Source organism: Trachemys scripta, chromosome 10, assembly GCF_013100865.1.
Source record: "Trachemys scripta elegans isolate TJP31775 chromosome 10, CAS_Tse_1.0, whole genome shotgun sequence".
NCBI classification, from domain to species: Eukaryota; Metazoa; Chordata; order Testudines; family Emydidae; genus Trachemys; species Trachemys scripta.
In genome coordinates, this window is record NC_048307.1 from 7,498,480 (window position 1) to 7,518,604 (window position 20,125).

Genomic DNA, 20,125 nt, shown 5'->3' on the forward strand with positions numbered 1-20,125 from the left:
CACTATGAACAGAGTGAGGAGGAATGCTGATGGCAGTTCTTTCTCTCGGTGAAAGGTAATGGCAGGGCAGGGAGTACCCAGGCTGGTCAGAACTGGAACTGAGCAAAATCAACACTGGCCTGGACACTGTCCTCCTCCTCGTTATTTATGGCCCTTTTGTTTTGCAAACCAAACAGCCTTGCACAAAAGCCTCTGTCTGGATATGCCCCCGGGCGTGTCCCCCAACACGGAGTATGGCAGGCAAGGTTTCCTGTGAACAGCAAGGGTGGAGCTGCCCGGCTCATCCACTGTGTCCCAGCAGAGGCAATATCAGGGTCAAGCCAGGATTTGCAGTGACTTAGATGAGCTTTGCTTATTCTCGTCTCTTCTAGAGTCTCCATCCTCTCTCCATAATCAACCCTGATGTTCCTCCCAGGGATCAGCGTGGGCCCATTGCAGTTACAATGGTGCAACCTTGCTGGGTAGTTTTTAAGCCTTGGGGAAGTTCTCCCAAATGGGAGGAGACAGCAGATGGAGCAAATGAATGGGCCAGTGCTGGCTTCACTTTGACGCCTCGCTGAGTGTTTCCAGTCCCGGTGGGGCATGTACAGACGGAGTACTGCCGGCTACTGCTATTTGTGTAGATGAGCCTGGCATGCCTGATTGAATGGGCTCAGGACACAATGAGGCCCAGTCTAATGCCTTTGCCCTGGAGTGGAGATTGCTCTCCCAGGCTGCATGCGCCCCGGTGTGGGGCTGTCAAGGCAACGCTGGTTTTGACACAGAAGCTGGGAGGTGGAACCAGAGAAGTTTGGGTAGGGTGACCAGACAGCAAGTGTGAAAAATCGTGCCTCCCATTGCAAAATTGGGGCCCGAATCAGTTGCAAAACCAGATTTGTAACTCGGGCATTCCTGGCTCCCAGGAACACATTCATTCCACTACTACATTGCTTCTCAGTAACCCACAGTGTAATGCAGATTGGTGTATTCACAGCAACCTGGACCCAGTAAAACCTTCTAATGAAACCAACCTGGAAATGAAGTTGGATTTATGATACCATTAAATGACTTCTTGCCCAGTGTGAATTCCCTCTGCTTTCACACCGTGTTTTTTTCAGGCAGCGGCACTGTACAAAGACATGTTTGTCTAGATCTACGCGGCAGGGACTTGATCATGGGGCTCTGTTATTTTCCAGGGTGCTGTTGAAATCCCACATCCTTCTTGCTATTGTCCTTATTTTGCTGAACTGGGTCAAGCTGAGTGGGAGTGTTGGTTTTCTCTCAAGTCCCACAGGCAAAGTAATCTCAGAAATCCATTTTCACAGAGCGAACCCTGGGCATTCCAATTCGCAGTGAGCGGGGCAGGAGATGGGTTTTGTTTCGACTTTTCTTGGCCATTGTTGAAATGGGGGCAGGCGGTATTTCAGCCGGCGCTAGGCACACAGCCTTTCTCCCTTTCATTGCGAATATTGTGCTTCGATAATTGGCCCAATTACTGAAAATAGACTAATATTATGTGCTCTTTGTAGGATGAATCAGACATCTTTGGAGAATATATTTTATATGCCAGGGCAAGGGGTTTCTAGGACAGCTAGGCATCCGGTAGCCGACATAGGCAGAGCCACCTCTCTGCACTCTGTTTTATGCAAGGACGTCTCTCATTTTTCACCTATTTTTCTCTCCATCAAGCCTGGTGCCCTTGTGATTCTGCTAGTCTGCAGATTATTTACATCAGAGACGTTGAATGGTCGACCTGAAGTTAAGCTGGAGACGGAGACTAGAAGGGATAGATAATAGGACAGAAAATATCATATTGCCTCTATATAAATTCATGAATACTGCGTGCAGATGTGGTCTCCCCATCTCAAAAAAGATATATTGGAACTGGAAAAGGTTCAGAAAAGGGCAACAAAAATGATTAGGGGTATGGAACGGCTGCCATATGAGGAGAGGTTAATAAGACTGGGACTTTTCAGCTTGGAAAAGAGACAACTAAGGGGGTATCTGATAGAGGTCTATAAAATCATAACTGGTGTGGAGAAAGTAAATAAGGAAGTGTTATTTACTCCTCATAACACAAGAATTAGGTGCCACCAAAGGAAATTAATAGGCAGCAGGTTTAAAACAAACAAAAGGAAGTATTTTTTCACACAACTCACAGTCAACCTGTGGAATTCCTTGTCAGAGGATGTTGTGAAGGCCAAGACTATAACAAGGTTCAAAAAAGAACTAGATAAGTTCCTGGAGAATAGGTTCATCGATGGCTATTAACCAGGATGGGCAGGGATGGTGTCCCTGTCCCCTGTTTGCTAGAAGCTGGGAATGGGCGACGGGGGATGGATCGTTTGATGATTACTTGTTCTGTTCATTCCCTCTGGGGCACCTGGCATGGCGACTGTCAGAAGACAGGAGACTGGGCTAGATGGACCTTTGGTCTGATCCAGTATGGCCGTTCTTATTTAACCTTTTGTTAAACTCAGTCGGTAACTCACCTCTGGGCCCTTTGTGACTCCAAACCCAGCTCTAATGGAGATATGGGGATGGATTCTCTGCTCTGCCAAGGCCACATCTGTTCCCGTCACCCCTGCGCCCCCATCCATGGTGTGAGGGGGATGTAAGGGGCATTCCAGGGCAGGGAATGGAGGGGATATGGTGGAGTAGAAGCAGAACTTGAGCAACTCCAACCTGTGCTGCGGTTGAGACACAATCAGTTCCTTACAGCCCTCCTCTCCCCTCTGTCCAAGCCACGATGTTTTGAATGAATGGGCTAGCTAATGGGGTAGCTCTCCTTCCAGTGCTGCTTAGGGGAATGCCTTTTGGGAGGAGCTACCCAGAATCCGTAATGGGACGTTAGGTGCGTCTGCCTTGGGAGCTGATTTCAGTTGTAGTTGATCAGACCCACGTTGGGCTCCCAGAAATGGAGGCACCCAAAACCAGCAGCCGCTTTCGAAAGGCGGAGCCTTCTCCTCTCTGGGTCAGTGTCCCCATCCATCAAATGGGTTTGATAATGCACGCGTCCGACCTCTGTGCAGTGCTTTGAGATCCTCAGTTGAGAATGCCCCGAGCCCCGTCAGTGCAGAACTCACGCTAGGGAGCCAGCTGGTGCACATCTGCCTGCCTGATTTGCAGGCTAACCAGGCTCTGCAGACATTCCTTTCTCCAGCAGGCTTTGCCAGCATCCCCCACTGGCAGCCCGGCTCCCTCTTTGCCTCTGACATTCCTGGGGTTCTATTTTTTAATGTTGCAACGGGTCCCTGCCCTAGGTAAGCGGCTTTCACGTGGCTCTGAACTCAAACATGACTTAGTGCTGGCCGTAATCTCTCTCCACAACGGGGCGTCCATCCACCAATTACAATGGCTTGCCTTGGAACAGGATTTACTTTTAATTAAGCCTCGGTGAGTGCAAGCAGTGCAGAGAGGAAAGGACAGCTTTGTCAAGGGAACACTCTTCTGTTTCAGCGGAGATCTGGGTCTCCGAGTGATCCTTGCCCAGCACCCAAGCTCTAGCCTATAGCCCAAGCCGGGTCAGCTAGCCTGGGTTAAAAGCACCACCAAACTCGGATAAGTGGGTTTTGTGTGTGGACAGGTGGGGGGTTGGGGCAACACCCAGGTAAGAGCCGGGTTAACACTGCAGTGGAGATATATGCTGTGTGGAATGGGGGACTTCCAGGTTCTTGGGAAGTGACGAAATCAGCTGCCAGGGCTGCCCGGGGAGGGGGGGGCAAATGGGGCAATTTGCCCCAGGCCCCACATGGGCCCCGCGAGCCCTGGCCGAGAATCCCTTTCCTGGCTAGAGGCACCTTTTTTACTTACTAGGCGGCGGTCCAGGTCTTCGGCGGCATTTTGGTGGCAGGCGGCCCTTCAGTCGCTCCGGGTCTTCGGCGGCATTTCAGCGGTGGGTCCTTCAGTGCTGCCGAAGACGCGGAGCGACTGAAGGACCCGCCGCAGACTCAGATCGCTGCCCTGTGAGTATGTCCGCTCCCCCGCTTTGCCCCAGGCCCCCTGAATCCTCTGGGTGGCACTGTCAGGGTAAACGTTCTACATTTCTCTTAGTGTGTGTGTGACTGGAACAGAGGTGTTTTGGGATGGCAAAGAATTTACTTGTAAGAGGTGGGGCCCAGCTCCAATCAACACCCGCCCTCGCTGTTTCTGCAAATTGTGCACTTTTCGAGCTGCATTCGTGACCCCTTGAATTTTTTATTCTTTGCAAGTCTGGCTGGCAGCGGCAGTACATTGCAGACAGGTGCAAAACTCTCTGGGGAGCTGCCGCAGACCCAGTCATGGACCACTAGTTCAGCGGTGATGGCAAATAGAGGTTGAGCAGATGCTGCCTCAGGCAAGCTCCGTTCCCAGGATCCTCCCAGCAACAGCATGGGACTTCCTAATCTTGCTGCCCTTATGGGGAGGCCAAGCTAGGACAAGAAGAGGAGTAACTGGCAAAAGCAGGGGTCCATGTAATGGCTTCCAATGGGTCCTCGGCGAGCCCCCCAAAGAGCATGACTTGGCTAAGTGCCCAAGCAGTTTGGATGCAGGACTGTATCCGGACCTGCATAATAGGCAAAACTGCAATTGCCCTAAAGCCTCCTCCCAATCCAGTCACCCTCAGACGTTTTAGGAGGGACTGAAATCCAAGCCTGGATCCAGAGCGGCATGTTGGGTCCAGCCCCGTTTGACTGAACTCCTCCACATCCAGTCACGCACCCCTCCCCCCCTCCCCGCCTCAGGAGTGAAGCACTGATCCCATAGTTGGGTCTCAGGCCCGTCGCTGGGAGGAACAGACTCTCTGGTGAGATTTGAGCCCCGCCAGACCCAGGGAGAGCAGTGGCCATGGACTAGGGAGGGGAGCTGAACTTTTCCAGCCCTCACAGAAGGTCTGGTCCAATTCCTGAGGGACACTGTGGGTTAGTTCCTACTTTAGCCCTTCCCAGTGCGTATCCCTGGGCTGATGGGGAGGTATTTTCCCATCGTTCATCAGCCTCACACATTCCAACCCCGCCAACGGGGCTGGCACAGTGAAGGGGAGTTCGCGCCAGACACTGCCCAGCAGGGACACTCCATCCTGCTTCTCTTGAGTGCTGAGCTCAGTGTGTTTAGAGGGCCCATCTCTAATTCGTCGTGACTTCCAGACCTAACGCTGAGCCAGGGCACCCTACCAGGGAGAGTTTGTTGCCAGAACCAGGCCACCGCTTCCTGAAAGCCCTCTGCACTACCAGGCATGGGGTCTGGCTGTTCGCCAAGGGCACTCTCCCTGAGGAGGGGATTGGCAGGAGAGAGATATGTTGGGGGAGGAGGAATGATGGAGGGAGAAGAGCGGAATGCAAGAGGGAAGATGGGGAGGGAGTGTGAGGGGAAAGAAAAGGGCCAGATCCACCCTTTCTCATTCAGGCAAATTCCCATTGCTGATCGGTTCCAGAAAGGAGGAGGGGAAAGAGAGAGGGAGAGAAGAGAAGATGGTGGCACAGAGTGAGACGGAAAGAAAAACTAAAGAGAAGGAGGGGAAGCAGGACAAGAGGTCACCTCTGCAGCATTCTGCTCTCAGTCCCACTGGTGTAAATCAGGAGTGACTCCACCAACTGCAACAGAGTGACTCTGGAGTGATGCTGGTGTCACTGAGATCAGAATTTGCCCCTCTGTGTTGTTGGGTAATGCCCATCGCGACAGTTCAAAGCAAGCACTGCACTTGGGAAACACAAGGCTTGGATGGTGAAGATACTTTCCATTTCTGTATCATCCTCCTTTGAGGATCTATGCAGATATTAGTTACTAAACCAAAGATCACTTCGGGTATGTCTACACGGCATTGTAGACTGGGCCCAGAGTGAGGTTTGAGACCAAACGCTCCTACCATCCACACACTAATCTGTCTGACTTGGGTCAGCAAGCTCCCAGGATCTGTCTGGCTCTTAGGACCCATCTGGAAGGCGGGGTTAGGTCTGAGTCCAAATCCTGTCATTTTGCGGTACGGACACAGCTCAAGCCACTGACCCGAGTCAGAAGGTCTGCACAGTGCAGTATGGATGGTTAGAATGGCTGTGAGACCCGGGGTAAACCCAGGGTTACATGCAATGTGGACACTCAAGCATGGACTTAGACACCGAGTCCACACGCCCAGGTCCACGGAAGCAGGGTTACAATGCAGTGTAGACGTATCCTCCCAGGCCTTGGGAACATTCTGGTCTGAATCATGCTTGACCTGCAGGTCTATAATGGGCTGAAGCAAGCTGCTCTGTACTGGTGCAGTGTCCTCCACAGCATGCACCCCCAGTCTCCCCTTCAACATCTCTGATGTGTCAGCCACGCCCTCTGTCCCCTTCTCTCCCCACCGTAGCCTGCTGCCCACTCTTGTGGTAAAGCTGTGAGGGCAGAGAGCCCAGGCCATTGACTGGTTGGATTCATGTGTTATTTTCCACCTGCGACACATCACAGTGCATTCCTATTGCTCCCTTTGCTACCCTAAAACATTCTCAGTAACTCATTCACAGGTGACACACGTGTGCGCAAAGAGGCTAAACCAGGGATCGTCAACCTTTGCACGCGACCCGTCAGGGAAAGCCGCTGGCAGGCCGGGATGGTTTGTTTACCCACAGCGTCCACTGGAAGAGGTGGCCCAGCCTGCGCCTCTTCCCGCAGCCCCCATTGGCCTGGAACAGCAAACCGCAGCCAGTGGGAGCTGTGATCGGCCGAACCTGCGGACACGGCAGGTAAACAAACTGTCCCGGCCCACCAGGGGCTTTCCCTGACCGGCTGCGTGCCAAAGGTTGCCAATCCCTGGGCTAAACATCTGTCCAGAGACAAGTGTGTTGTCACCCAGGTGGAATCTAAACAAAGGAAGATAAGGCCACAGAAATGCTATCAGCAGGGTTCTCAGCTACTAATCTCTTTATTGTAGTGATAATAGCAAGAAAAAGGAATCACCTGGAATGTAGAGAGACCTAAAGGCCATGGGTACATTCTTTAAAAGAAACTAACATCACAGCTTAAAATAAACAGGCATCTATCTATCTATCTATCTATCTATCTAAAAACCATCCCACCCCTGAGATACACACGATATGCAAAAAGTCAGGCTGAAGCAGGCGCGCACTATAGCAGGTGCCGTGGGGCTGCAGTCAATACCATTTAGCCTTGCAGCAGAGGAGGGATGGGTCATGAGGAGAGAAGGGCAACGTTTTCCCGGCAAAGCCCGATGCAGGAAAGGCTCGGCTGGGTTGGGCATTTGTCTGTAAAGCTGAGAGTCAGGCTGAGTTAACTGAATGCATTGTGGAGGTTTGCAAACCAGCTCGGTGCCTGGGAGAGGAGCAAGCCTGGAGGTTTGGGTCTGGGTTTGGGGCAAGGCCAGAGGCCAATAAAGGTGCACACCTGGAGCTTGCAAGTTGGGCCTGAGATAAGAGTAAGCCTAGGTCCCATAGAGGTGCAAGCCCAGAGCCTGGATTCAGACGGTGCAAAACGCTCAGGTGACACATTCCTGCGCACTGTGATATCAACGCCGTCTTATAGAATTAACAACCCCTGCGCTTTCCCACCAGTGGCTGGCGTGAGGCGCCCTCCCAGCAGGAGAAAGCACTGTGGGACCAGCAGGGCTGCTGAGAGCAGGTTTGGACCCCGGTGAAAAAAAATTTTCAGGCCCCCCCCAGCAAGGACAGACCGGCTAAACAGGGCTGACGGGGGGTGGGGGAAGCCGGGCCCCCTTCCGGACCGCCGGGCCCTGGTCATTTGTACCGGCTTTCCCCACCCCACCCGTCGGCCGTGGGGACCAGCACGCACCCTGGGCCTCACCTCGAAGATCAGTGAAGCCAGATGACCTAAATATGAGAGTGAAACTGGCACATGGAGCTGAACTCAGAGCCATGATTAAAGATCAGAATCCATCTGATCCCAGGCAGGGCTGGCGATCCCATCCAGGCTGCCTCCATCGTCACAGAGCTGGCACCAGCCTCATCCCCCTGTCCTCCCCCCCCCCCCCCCGCCCATGGCGTACCTGGCTCCAAAAGCCAACGGTGCAGAGATCATTCCCCAACCCTGGCTCCCAGCCGGGCTGTGTGACCCCATTGCCCTGGTCCTGCCACACTTCTCTTTTGTGCCATGGTGTCATTGAGTTCTGTTTGTAAGGGGATTAATAATTAGCTGCCAATAAATAAATTACATTGGAGACTCATGGGTAAGCACTTGCTGACCCGGTAATAAAATTTTCCATGGAAGTTTCCCTGTCTCTCCCATAGCCCCAGAGCACTCCAGCATGGCTGCCTAGCTCAGACACTTGCTGATCAAGGGGAAACGTTCTGTGTTTTCCCACAGCTCTGCTCCAGAGAGCTCAGGAAAGTCAGGCTCTTAAGCGATGAGGAATGGCATTTCTCAGGGCCAAAGAACATCTCATGCGTCTCCCCTGATACTTCGGGTGGGGGGTGGCAAATTTACCTACTGCCCCCCACTTCACCCAATCTGAGTGAGCTCTGTCTCTCCAGGCATGACACACAGTTCGCAGTAGAAATCTGCTGCACTCACAATTAAAACTTATAAAGGCGGCTCCAAGACTAGTGGTTAGAACAGGAGGCTGGGTCCTATCCCCAACTCTGCCACTGTCTGACTCTGTGCCCTTGTGCCAGTTAATTAGCATTGGTTCCCCCCCCCTGTAAATGGGATAGTAATGCTGACCTGCCTTCGAAAAGCAGTTTGAGAACCTTGGATGGAAGGCGGTAGCTTCTCGATCAGGTAGAACTGGAACAATTCAATTGTGTCTCATAGGCTTTATACTACTAATAGCTCATGAAGATTCTCCTTCGGCTCAGGAAGTGGGGGATCTGTGATTCTGAAGCACACGGAGTCACCATGAAGTTCCAAGTGGCTTGTATGTGCAGCAGAGTGAGTCGTGGGTGGATGTGGATGTGTTATAATACAGGATTCTATAACATTCCTGCGGTATAGATAGGGTTGAATCCAGCTTGGCTTTAATCACAGGAGTACCGCTGGTGAAGTTAATGGAAAGAGACGGTGGTGTGTTAGACAAAGCAGGTTTTTGGCCCATAACATCATTTTCCAGATCTCCAGCAGAGCTTTCAGTTACACAGATCCGCTTTTCTAACTCAATTGCCAACAATTAATGGGAAGAAATGCGTGCTTGGAACTCTTTTATATAGAATTTGACATGTTCCAGGCTCTGGAGAAAGACTAGCTAGAAAGAGAGCTGAGTTTCAAAATGAAAATAAACTTCCCCCCCCAAACCCCAATCTCTCTCTGTCACACACACACACAAACCCCCAAATCTTCAGACATTGCAGGAGAAGATCAGGGCATGCTACATTTTTTTAATGATAAACACAGCTCCTAACAAGCCCAGGTAACATTCTCTGCTCAGAATTATACAAGCAAGCCGGCTGCTGGCTGGCCCATTCCGGTCTCTCTCAGGAACTGCAAAGGTAATTGGTGTGAGTCTAATTGTTCCTGCTAGATAATGAGCATTTTGCATGCTCATCACCGGCTGACCGGAGCATCATTCGAGTTGCTATTTTGGGGTGTGGAATGCAGCAGCTCTGGGTTAGGTAAATGTGCACAAAGCTGGCTTCTACCATTATAAAAAAAAAAAGCTTTCACTTAACCTGGAACCGCAGAGCATAGGACATTATGAGGAAAGCCGCTCTCTCTCCAGCCTGACCCAAGAGGGGAAAAATAGGCCAGATTCTCTTCTGCTATAAACCAGTGGAGCTTCATAGAAATTAGTGGAGCTGCATCAGTTTATATGCACCCGAGAATCTGGCCCAGCCGCTCTTTAGTAGACCTGGCAGCAGGGCCGGCTCCAGGCACCAGCCCACCAAGCTTGTGCTTGGGGCGGCACCTGGAGGGGGGCGGCGCGGCGCTCCGGCCCCCGGGAAGAGCGGGGCCACGGCCGGGCTCGCCACCCTCCCCCCGGCGCTCTGGCCGCTCTCCCCCCCGGCCGCTGAACCAGGCCCCAAGGGCTTTGGATGAATATTGACCCCGGGAGCTGTTCTTTAGCGGCATTTAGTCCCTGTGAGACTTGGCAGAGCAGACAGTACTGGCTCAAGCCAAGCAGAGCGGGCGGCAGACACTTCCTTCTGCCCCAGCAGTGAGATGCTGCTCAGTAGCACATGTGAATATTCCAGTCCTGGGACCCCATGCAGTCCTGCTAATTCACCTCTGGGCCGACCTGCAGCGCCTACCGTTCCAGTCCTGGGAGGCCACACTGCCCCGCTAATGCATCTCAGTCCTGACTTGCTTTGATCTCCTGCTGTTGGCAAGACCCTGAGATACCACCTCTTCAGCCAAATAGGCCTGAATGGTCAAAAGTGCCTCGTGATGTGGATGCCCACTTGGAGGGAACTAAGAGGCCTGGTTTCCAGAGGGCAGTGCCCAGCACTTTCTGACAGTCCGTCCTCGTTAAGGTGTCTCAATTTGGGCACCCAGAATCCTTCGTCACTCCTAAAAATGGAAGCCATGCGGGACAGTTCCCTACAGTGGCTTAAGAGTCCTGTTACATTCACGCTAGAACCTCCCCTGCTTCCTCCAGTCCTGACTGCTACAGGCATAATTCGTCCAGGTGTGACGTGTCACTGGTACCAGATCCCCACATGCCATAAGGGACAGCCTTACCGTAAGACCAAGCCCTCTGTAAGGGCTTCCCAACCACGGGGTTGATGCTGTTATGGCGGGAGCCACGGCGTGGTGCTATTGCACGCAGGGGCGGCTCTATGTATTTTGCCGCCCCGAGCACGGCAGTCAGGCGGCTTTCGGCGGCATGCCTACAGAAGGTCTGCTGGTAACGCGGATTCGGCGGCATGCCTGCGGGAGATCCACCGGTCCTGCGCCTTCGGCGTACCCGCCGCCAAATTGCCGCCGAAAGCGCGGGACCGGCGGACCTCCCGCAAGCACGCCGCCGAAGGCAGCCTGACTGCCACCCTCACGGCGACCGGCAGGCCGCCCCCGTGGCTTGCCGCCCCAGGCACGCGCTTGGTGAGGGGGAGGAGGGTTCTGTGGAGCCTGTTGTTGCTCCCTCATTGCCTGTGGGGTCAGGGCGGATACAGGCCATTAGCCATTATAGTGAGGGTGAAATAGCAAAGCCCCCGGTGAGGGCCGGCAGTAGTGACAGACCAGGGTGGGGGAAGGGAAGGGCGGAGGAGCCAAGTGGAGTCCACCAACACCTGAAAACATTCAGTATGCTAAAGAGCGAGAGCTTTTAATGCCCCTCCCCCGCCCAAGAAGTTATTCTCACACTCCCCGTCCGTCTACACAGCCAAATAAAACGACCCAGTAGCGAGCGTCAGAGCCTGGGCCAACTGACTCAGCTCCTGCTAGGGGGCTCAACAGCAGTGTTCACAGCCTGGGCTGGAACCAGGGCTCTGAGGCCCACCCCCCTTGCTGGGTTTCACAGCCCAGGCTCCAGCCTGAGGGGGAATGTCTGCACTGCTGTTTTTAGCCCCGTAGCGAGCCCCGCAAGCCCAAGTCAGTTGACCCAGCTACTGAGACTCGCTGCCGTGGGGTTTGGGGTTTTTTTTGTTTGTTTGTAGTGTTCTGTTCATTCCCTCTGGGGCACCTGGCATTGGCCACTGTCAGAAGACAGGATACTGGGCTGGATGGACCTTTGGTCTGACCCAGTCTGGCCGTTCTTATAGCACTGCTCTCCCCTTCCTAGCAGGGATCATCCTCTGAGTCGAGTTCCCAATTGTAGAGTACTAGCTAGTGCAGGGATTGTCAAACTGTGGGTTGCGACCCCATTCGCAAGGCTGGTGTTAGACTTGCTGGGCCCCAGGGCCCAAGCCCAAGGCCCAGCGCCCGGGCTGAAGCCGAAGCCCGAGCCTCACCACCCAGGGCTAAAGTTACATGCTCCCCGCCCAGGGCAGAAGCCCTTGGGCTTCAGCTTTGGCGGGGCTTGGACGGGCTCGGTCTTTGATCCCCCCTCCTGGGGTCGTGTAGTAATGTTTGTTGTCAGAGGGCGGTCACGATGCAATGAAGTTTGAGAACCGCCGAGTTAGTTTATGTATTGCAGCCCACTGCTAGGCAATATGTTGCGGGGGGGAGGGGGGTTCTAAAGACTGCAGACACTATAAATAACCCTACCACTCCCAGAGACTCTCCTTTAGCTCAGATCATAGGGGGCATACGTAGGGTGACCAGACAGCAAATGTGAAAAATCAGGACAAGGGTGGGGGGTAATAGGAGCCTATATAAGAAAAAGACCCCAAAAATCGGGACTGTCCCTATAAAATTGGGACATCTGGTCACTCTAGGCATACGCATATGGAATAGGAGGTCCTCCTAACCCCAGAGGTGAAAGTAAGCCAGTATGGCCTGGTACGGCGTACCGGCAAGGGCCAATACACCGTGCCAGACCAGACCGTCTGGTGATTTAAAGGGCCCGGGGAATTTAAAGGCCCAGCCTCTTCCGGTTGAGACCACGCCTCTTCCCGTTGAAGCCATGCCCCCTGCTCAGGACTCCGGAGTCCCGGTAAGTCCTTTAAGTTACTTTCACCTCTGCCTAACCCTCAAAAGGACCTTAGGGCCAGGTTTTGCTGGTAACCAGAGTGGCTTGTACCCTCCCCTGCCATCTTTTGGAAATCCCAGAGATGCTTTTGGATGTTACGGGGCTGAAGAAGCCTCAGCAGATGCACCCAGGATGATTCAGGGGCTGGAGAAACCAGGCCTGGACTCCGTTAGCACAGCAGAGACAAAGCAGGACCCTGCAGGGAGCAGGGAACAAAGAGGAGCCAGACAAGGTGGGTGGATGAGCTATCGTCAGAGGAAGGAAGTGCAGAGCCTAAAGGAGCATGAGGCATCTGGAAAGCAGTTGACAGATGCATGAAACAAAGCAGAGTCTATTAACTGTGCGGCAGCTGAGCCATGTGGTGGAGGAGGGTGCTCTGAGGGTCTTATAGAGGGGCAGAATGACCCCCCTGTTCCCCATGGCTTGAGGAGAGGAGCAGAACTTCCGGGGACATGACTCACTTGTCTTGGGCCGGCAAGTTGCTTCTTTGAAGAGGCCTGCAGGTTTCTCCAGCTGTGGCGTTTCCTCTGCAGATGAGGGGGGGAGAGAGACAGGCCCTCTCGAGGGGATGAGGGATGGATTAGCCAGGAGGCCAGGCTGGGGATGTTCCTTTGCTGTGAGCCTCTTGGGGCTCCAGGAATGTGCACAGAAGGCCTGCTACGTCAGTACAGTGTCCCAGGGCAGCGCGCCAGCGACATCCTTGCAAACAGGCCTTTAAACGACAGTGCGGAAATCTAGCCAGATCCTCTGCAGCCAAGCCACAGCCGGGAGCAGTATCTCTGGGAAAGAGAGAAAACAAAGGAAAGGAAGCCAAAGAGCCAGGGTGTTACTGTACTGCACGCTGGAGAAGGCAGAGAGAAAGAGAGATCTGGTATGCCCGGGTAATTGGAGAAGCAGCTTGAGGCCACCAGTCATGCAGCAATGCTGGTCTCTGTCTGAAGCAGCTGGCTCACGCCCTGGTGCCAGCTGGAGTTATTCCTGTCCAGGTGGCCTGGCTGAGGTTTTCACGGTTGTTCTTGGACAGGGGGAAGTCACGGGCAGATTCAGTGCCTCTGGTTCATCTCTTCCCTTACAGACTCTGAAAGGGTTTAAAGAGCCTAGTGATGGAGATTCCTCCAGGGAGACTTGCCTCTCCAGTCTGGAGAGCACTAAGGGATCACTGTAGATTTACTGTGAGGGGAGGGGCACAGAGAGAGACTAGTGGAAAGCCCAATAGCTGCCTTTAGAGTCCTTCTGCCGCTCGCTGTGAAGAAACAGTAGCTCCAGGAATCCAAAAGCCCCCTTGCCCTGCCCTTAAATCTAGTCGCCAGCCGGAGTCACTCGATAGCTTTCAACTGGAAGCTGAGGAAGGAAGAGGCAGCATTTTCTCCTGGGAACTCTGCTGGGGGTGTGTGTGTGTGAATTTGTCTGGTGGCCCTAGAGCAGAGACCATGTGGCAAAGGGGAGCATGGATACCGTGCTAACTCTAAGAATAGTTAAGCACTGGGACAGGTTACCAAGGGAGGTTGTGGAATCCCTGTCACTGGAGGGTTTTAAGAACAGGCTGGACAGACAGCTGTCAAGGATGGTCAAGGTTTACTTGGTCCTACCTTAGCATGGGGGGTGGAGTAGATGACCTCTCAAGGTCCCTTCCAGCCCAAGATTGCTAGAGATACTTTGCTTTTTCCGCGTTTTCGTGAATGAGCTCTCCAGCGTCTCTCTGCTCCGTCGACTCTGTCTCAGATCGGCTTTGCGCCTCTGCTGTTCTGCCCAGGTCCGTATCCGGGCCCCCAGCACGGCAGTAGCTGTGTGCCTTCCGGGGGGGCATTCCGTGAGGTGACTGGCGTCTCCTGCACACGACTCCTCTCCGCGGGCGTCCCAGGGTGCCGTTTGCATGGCAGATGCTGTGCACTGGGGAGCTGTACTGCAGTATTGTGCTGCCCGGTGCTTTACAAGGAGACTTCTAGGGACCAGGTATGAGGGCTTGGGGATCGTGGGGGTAAACGAATCCTGTGACAAAGCCACCCTGGACTGGGAACATGGGCACCTTGATGGGCACCTCCTTGAAAACAAGAGGGCTGAACTTCTGAGGCAACTTTCCAGACTAGCCAGCCCGCTATTTACTTTCTCCACACCAATCATGATTTTATAGACCTCTATCATATCCCCACTTAGTCATCTCTTTTCCAAGCTGAAAAGTCCCAGTCTTATTGATAAAAAGAACAGGAGAACTTGTGGCACCTTAGAGACTAACACATTTATTTGAACATAAGCTTTCGTGGGCTACAACCCACTTCATCGGATGCATAGCCAATGAAGTGGGCTATTGCCCACGAAAGCTTATGCTCAAATAAATTTGTTAGTCTCTAAGGTGACACAAGTACTGCTGTTCTTTTTGCGGATACAGATTAACACGGCTGCTACTCTGAAACCTGTCTTATTAATCTCTCCTCATACAGCAGCTGTTCCATACCCCTAATCATTTTTGTTGCCCTTTTCTGATCCTTTTCCAATTCCAATATATTTTTTTTGAGACGGGGTGACCATATCTGCACACAGTACTCAAGATGTGGGCGTACCATGGATTTATATAGAGGCAATATGATAGTTTCTGTTTTACTATCTATCCCTTTCTTAATGATTCCCAACATTCTGTTTGCTTTTTTGACTGCCGCTGCACATTGAGGGATGGATGTTTTCCCACTGATCTCTTCCCTCCCGGCCCCAAAGTAGAAGACCCAGGGGCACTCCAAGAATTTAATAGGCACTAGATGTGGCACCAATCCCAGGAAATGCTACAGTGCATGCTGTTTATTCTGTCATCAGCCTGTGGGATTCACTATCCCAAGGAGATGGATGTCCGAGGGGTGAAGAACTGTATGACCGCCAGTCACACTGGTAGCTGTGCAGGGCTGAGATGGTTGGGGCTGACCCACTGTGGGCCCTGTGCAAAATAACATGCGCTCTCCTCACCTGTGACTGGCTTCCCCCAGCCTCTGTGTACCCAAAATGCTCCCTTCCACCCGATCTCTGCACCTGATTATGAAGCTGCTTTGGCTGGCTCTCCAGAAGAGATCTGGGAAGCCAGGAAGTGGGGCCAAATAGCATATTATCTAGAGGGGAACCAGAGAATTTAGAGCAATGTTAGGAAATTCAGTCCTTGCCACAGCCCAATGCCATCAGAGAGAAGCACTGCTAGTGAATAGGGGATGCTGCTATGGCTAGCACACTGGGTTTGCATGGTGGTGTGTGGGCTTACATATCTGCTTAGGTTTCATAAGCATAAGGCTCCCACTGCTAGATAAGGGTAATCAAATCACAAGCTTCAGGCCATCAGCTGACCAGCACCAGGTCAGGAAGTAATTCCCCTCCTCCTTAGTGTGTACAGCATTGCACAGTTAGCTCAGTGCATCCAGTAATGGCCACTGCACATTCTGTATTAGATGGACCAATGTCCTGATGTGACAAGGCTAATCCTATGTTGCAGGGATATAGGGGAGACACTTAGGGGGAGTCACTACAGAACGGAAAGGTTGGGAGAAGGCAGGATGCATGGAGGATTATTTAGAGAGACTATGTGGGTTATTCAGTTCACTATACAGAAACATAAGGACAACAGAGAACAGAATAAAGTGTTGAGTGAGTGGGAGAAGGATCAATACTGGATAGTCCTTGAACTTCTAGCAAGGCAAACGGGGCTTCATTGCTCTTATATAAAAGGACAGAGAGAGGTCTGCCCTCCATTTGGTGTGCGTTATGTAGTGTCTGTTATATAATAAATGGGCCAGGAGCACAGCTACCCTCTCTGCAAGCTCTAGCTGTAGAACACCGCCCTTTTAAATGTGTGACAAAGACCCCAAATAATAGCTGTGCTCCTGCCTCCAAACCGCCTGGCCTTCAACCACTAGGCAGTGCTTCCTGGAGAACTATCACTAGGTTGCAGTGGAAGACAGGAGTAGGGTCCCAAATGAGTTACATGCCTCATAAGCTCATCCCAGTTGAGAGGGCTGGGTGGGAGGGAATGTTACAAATATCAGAATATGGAGCCATGGAAAAATATGTTTCAGAGTAGCAGCCGTGTTAGTCTGTATCCGCAAAAAGAACAGGAGTACTTGTGGCACCTTAGAGACTAACAAATTTATTAGAGCATAAGCTTTCGTGGACTACAGCCCACTTCTTCGGATGTATGTCGCTGAGCGAGTGACTCTATGGGGAGCTCCAAGAATAGGTGTTAAATCATAGCGATGTCGGGCTGGAAGGGACCTCGAGAGGTCAGCAAGTCCAGCCTGTGCGCTGAGGCAGGACCAGGTAAACCTAAACCATCCCTGACAGGTGTGTGTCCAACCTGTGCTTAAAATCTTCAGTGACGGGGATTCCGCATCCTCACTTGGAAGACTACTGCACAGCTTAACTACCCTTACAGTTAGAAAGTTTTTCGTAGTATCTAACCTAAATCTCCATTGCCGCAGATTAAGCCCACTACTTCTAAATGTATTGCAGTAGCACTTGTGCACCATCATCCTCTACTGGATGGACTCAGAACTGCTCAACTGTGTGTCATCAACCTTATATTGTCCACAGCTAATGGAGAGTCTCCTTTCACGCAAATGGTAGAGGCTTGGGCTTCAGCAGCAGCAGCAGGCCCCTTGTTGTCACAATGGGGTTCCCGCTGACCATAGAGTGCAGTCTGATGGTAACAGTGAAGTGGCTACAATTTTATTATTGTGTTTTGACTCTGTAAAGGAAAACAAAGGGTGTGAATCTATCGGTTGTTACCACAAGCATCAGCAAGTGAGGTATTGTTACACATACATAGTCTTCCAAGTTCTTTTTCTTATTGTGTGAGCAAGTTTTGACACTTGGGGAGACATACTGCGCTGTTAGTTTTGGGTTATGCAAGGTTTGGGTCGAGAGGCACCTTTGAGGGAGGGGTAGCTGTGCAAGCCGCAGGATAGTTTGGTCTCTGACAGGAGTCAATTCTTAGAGCCACGTGTTTTACACAAATGCAAAAGAACATGAAATAAAACTCAAAACAACATATGAAACAAAATAAAATGAAAAACTCAGCCCGCAGCGGTGGTATCTGCAGCTCCCATCCTGCGGGGCAGGGCCCGGCTCCCTGCTCTGGGGGTTGCGACATAGCACATGGGGTCACAGCACCACTCCGGTTTGGCCCAGCCCCCCTCCATCATGATGCTGGGGTGAGAGGGGTGGCCGGCCCAAATCTGAGCGAGTTGGCATTGCAACCTGGCACACGCTGTGGCAGCACTATTCAAATTTGGCCCAGACACCTGGCCAGTCATCATGATTTCCCCTCCATTGGAAAGCCAACCTGCTACTGTTCTGCAGAGGGGCAACGCTGGTGTCAGAAGAAAGGATGGGTCAGTCTATCTATCGATCTATCACCGTGACCCATGACTGAGTGAATCTGTGCATGAACTTTCAAATGCATCTGGCCAAGGAGCATGCCACCAGACAAAGCTTTCCAGAAAACGCTTTGCTTCCAGCAAGAACTCCCTTGTAAGTTTCCACGCACTCTCGTGTGTGCGTCCTTTTACACAGGAGAGAAAGATGCTTGTTTAGTTCTATTAAACAGCTATTAACTCATGTTCTCTCTGCGACAGTAATGAATGCCCTTTGGGGGTTTAAACATTTCTGCCTTTAATATCAGCGCTTTCTCACCATCTGATCTGGGGAGCGCGGGGGGGATGGACTCTTTGTACTGGAACAATCGCTGCTGATGCCAACAGGCTGTTTTGGAAGAAGGGACAGGAGAGAAGGAGCCGTCCCACAGCAGCTGGTTGAGCGCTCCGTGGTTGATTTGGGTATATTGCCTCCTAATTACAGTTCTTGATGTTCTCTCAAAACAAACTGTGTAATTAGCCAGAGGACAGGAAACACATGGAGCTGGGACCAACGTGTAATAGCACAGGATTGCATGTGGGGCTGAATCTGAGAGGGCGGCTTGCAAAACACAAGCCTGGAGGTGCCACTGCAGGAGAAAGATGGTTTTCTACATTTCTCTTTGAATTTTAAGGCACTAATAGTGCCACTGGCTTGATCCAGCCAAGGCAGCTGGTGTGCAAGTTTTCTCTGTCCAGCTGTACCCCTCAATCCTGCCCCACAGCCCTCTGCTATTCCAATCCTAGGATCCTCCCACACCTCGCTGCTGATGCACCTCAATCCTCCCCTGCACCCTGGTATTCTAGTCCTGGGCTCCCCAAACACTACCAATGCACCTCAATCCCAACCCACAGCCCTCTGTCCTTCCAGTCTGGGCTCCCCGTACACAGCTCTGCTACTACGCCTCTGTCCTGGTCTGTAGCACCCCCGGGCTAGTCCAGGCCAGAGCAGACTCATTTGTGAAGTGGGTTTTGAGATGAGCAAAGAGGGGGACCCACATGCTCATTTTGACCTGCGCCCCTCAGCTTGATTTGAACTTGGCTCTGTCTTCGAGCCGCGGTGTCGTCTGGGGACCCTGGGAATCTGTTTTAAGCAGGTGCTATGGGAACAGAGTACAGTATGATGCAGGAGGCAACACGAGACACGGTGGCGTTTACAGTTAACCCCTAAGAAAGTGCGTCTTGTGCAGATGCTGCCTCACGCTGCAGGGAAGTGGGTGGTGCGCAGATACTGTGCTATGTAAGGGCTCTGTGGTATGTATACCAGACACACAAAACAGCTCTTCTTTTTTGCAATCAGATGATGCGTAGCATTGGAATACACCACCCGTTTGCACCGGCTCTCCCCTCTCCGAAGCACATTCAGAACGGGCCAGGCGGCTGCAATCCCACATGAAGCAGCAGGAGGACAGTGCTGGTGGGACAAGGCAGGCAAAGCGAGTACAGGGAGCGTCAGGCTGCACCCGACAAACCCGAACGATGGAGGTCGGCTTTAGCTAGGCCCGTACCCTCGTCAGTCTCTCTCTAAGGGTATGTCTACACTACGAAATTAGTTCGAATTTATAGAAGCCGGTTTTATTGAAATCGGTTGTATACAGCCGATTGTGTATGTCCACACAATAAAATGCTCTAGGTGCTCTAGTCGGCAGACCGCGTCCACAGTACGAGGCTGTGACGGAGCAGGGAGCAGGGCAGATTTGACCTGGGAATGTTGCAGGGGGATTGCAGTGAGGAGGGGGGACTTCCCTTGAAGGAAGCTACCTGAGCTGTAACCTGAGCCAGGAACGGGGGTGGGGAGAATTAACACCTTCTGCCCGGGAGACTGAACAAAGGAGAGGAGCAGCAGGAGGAGTTTTGAATTTAGTTCAGTTTGGGCTGGGTGGTGCAACGCAGGGAACCCCAAGCTGGGGTCTAAGCTCCCTGAACCTCCCAGAGGGACCTAATTGAGGGGGTCTGGTCGTACCTACACGCTCTGCTTGAGACTGTGTTCCTGTCCTTAAATAAACCTTCTGCTTTACTGGCTGGTTGAGAGTCGCAGTGAATCTCGGGAAGAGGGGTGCAGGGCCCTAACTCCCCCACAATCCGCAACAACTGGTGGCAGCGGCGGGATCTACTGCACCCCGTGGACGGCGCTTCCTGCAGTAAGTGACTGGGGAGCAGTAAAACGAAGGGGGATTGACGGGGACCAGGCCTGCTGAAGAGTGGGAGAGAGACGGTTATTACCCCTGGGAGTGTGTGACCAGCGAGAAGGACTTTTGCAGTAACAGGGTCCCCC